Source organism: Oncorhynchus tshawytscha, linkage group LG30 (genome assembly GCF_018296145.1).
Source record: "Oncorhynchus tshawytscha isolate Ot180627B linkage group LG30, Otsh_v2.0, whole genome shotgun sequence".
NCBI lineage: Eukaryota > Metazoa > Chordata > Actinopteri > Salmoniformes > Salmonidae > Oncorhynchus > Oncorhynchus tshawytscha.
In genome coordinates this window covers 11,960,581-11,962,667 of record NC_056458.1, presented here as the reverse complement: position 1 = coordinate 11,962,667, position 2,087 = coordinate 11,960,581, and positions in this window count along the sequence as shown.

Here is a 2,087-nt window from a genome sequence, read left to right as displayed (position 1 = left end):
TTTTGGTTCAGCCTTCTTTGGTCTGGCTCGGAACCAATTTAAAGCTGGAGCTTTGAGTAGCAAAACAATCATTTTCCAAATTTGCCATTGTCTGATCCCTCTGGCTTATTTCTCCTTTCTCTATGACTACCAATATAATATTTGTGTTTCTCTTTGTGTCCACTTGTACTATCTGTTGCTGTGGTTACATTAGTCTTGGAGAGGCATTGCAGACCTGTGAAATGTACCGTAGAAATCATAAACTCTGCACTCTGCAATGTGTGCTACACCTGCTGTTATGTTGGCCACACGCATGTGCGGTCAGCTGTCCTAGTCGACCTCTACTTCATATTTATCACATTAGCCACGCTCTGCAGCTTTTGTTTAGGCAGCTGGCCTGGCACTATAGTCTCTGCTCTCCCTGGGAGAATCTGGGTGTTTGTGTAGGCAACCTTCTGACTCTTCTACACTTGTGATGTGGTTGGAGGGAGGCCTCTTCTCCTCTTCTCGACACCACTTCCTCTGAGGTTAGTTAGCACATTTTATCCTCTGCTCTGGATGGGGATTTGATGGCAAACTCACAGAATGTCATTGGATGTATTGACATTGATCCTTTCGTGTTTTGAGAGGAGAACAGTTTTCAACACTATTTGTCTCAGGAGGGGACTGGTTCCAGAGGGATAATCCAATGGGAAGTATGTGTCCAGGATTAAGTGGTTGTTTGTCTTCTTGGACTTCCTCAGCCTTTGACCCTGGAGCTTTTGATTGATTCCCACCTGTCCAAAACTGATCTACACTACCTTAACCCCCTTTAAATAATGACCTCATCCTTCCTTTACCCCAGAGAGAGATGGAGGGGTACAAGGAGAAGAGTATCCGGAGTGATAGGGGATGGGGGGGAATGGGGTAGGTAGAGGGTGGGGTAGGTAGAGGGTGGGGTAGGTAGAGGGTGGGGTAGGTAGAGGGTGGGGTAGGTAGAGGATGGGGTAGGTAGAGGGTGGGGTAGGTAGAGGGTGGGGTAGGTAGAGGGTGGGGTAGGTAGAGGGTGGGGTAGGTAGAGGGTGGGGTAGTGAAAGTGGAAGGATGGAAGACCGAGAAAGTGGATCACATGTTCTTGTTTTGTCATTCATCTTCTACAGGACCAAGCAGGTGTCACGTTGAGGTTATAGGACAGAAAATAGGGAAGGAGTCTGCATAATGTAGCCTAGGTGGTTAGAGTGTTTGACCAGTAACCAAAAGGTTGCTGGATTGAATCCCCGAGCTGACAAGGTAAAAATCTGTCGTTCTGCCCCTGAACAAGGCAGTTACCCCACTGTTCCCCTGTAGGCCGTCATTGTAAATAAGAATTTGTTCTTAACTGACTTGCCTGCTTAAAAAAGAAAGTGCGCATGTGTTAATGTGTGTGAAAGGGTGGGAAAACTCAATGTGCTGATGGTTAGCCTGTAAGTACCCACATTTTACTGCTTGTTTACCAGTGGCGCTGGGCTGGGCTGCTATACTGCTGTGTGCTGTACTGGTTCCAGAACTGCTCTCGTTTCATCTGCAAGCATACAGCTGGGCCGGCAGGGGCACACTCAGAGCAATAAAGAGATTTGAGGCAGGGAAGGAAGGCTTTCTTCCACCGTAGGAGCAATGCTGAGGTTTCTCTATGTGGACACATGGGAGTAAAGAGATGCTTTTTTGACAGAGAGGCAGAGAGGCAGAGAGGCAGAGAGGCAGAGAGGCAGAGAGGCAGAGAGACAGAGAGACAGAGAGAGAGAGAGAGAGAGAGAGAGAGAGAGAGAGAGAGAGAGAGCAGAGAGACAGAGAGAGAGAGAAAGAGAGAAAGAGAGAGAGAGAGAGAGAGAGGTGGCGGAGAGAATAGGGACAGAGAAAGAGTCAGAGAAATTGACACTCTGCAGCTCTGGGTTCATGTGTTAGGGTAATGTGTAACATGTTGCATATTTTAATATTAAGGAATGTCTCACATGTTGCAGGACATGCCAACAGTCGGTCATCAACATCCATTTCCCCTTAGTCAATCGCTTAGTACAAAACCAAAACAGCTTTTATAGTTTTCAGCCATTGTAGGCTGGAAATGAAAATAGTCTGGAATTTCCCTCAGCCAC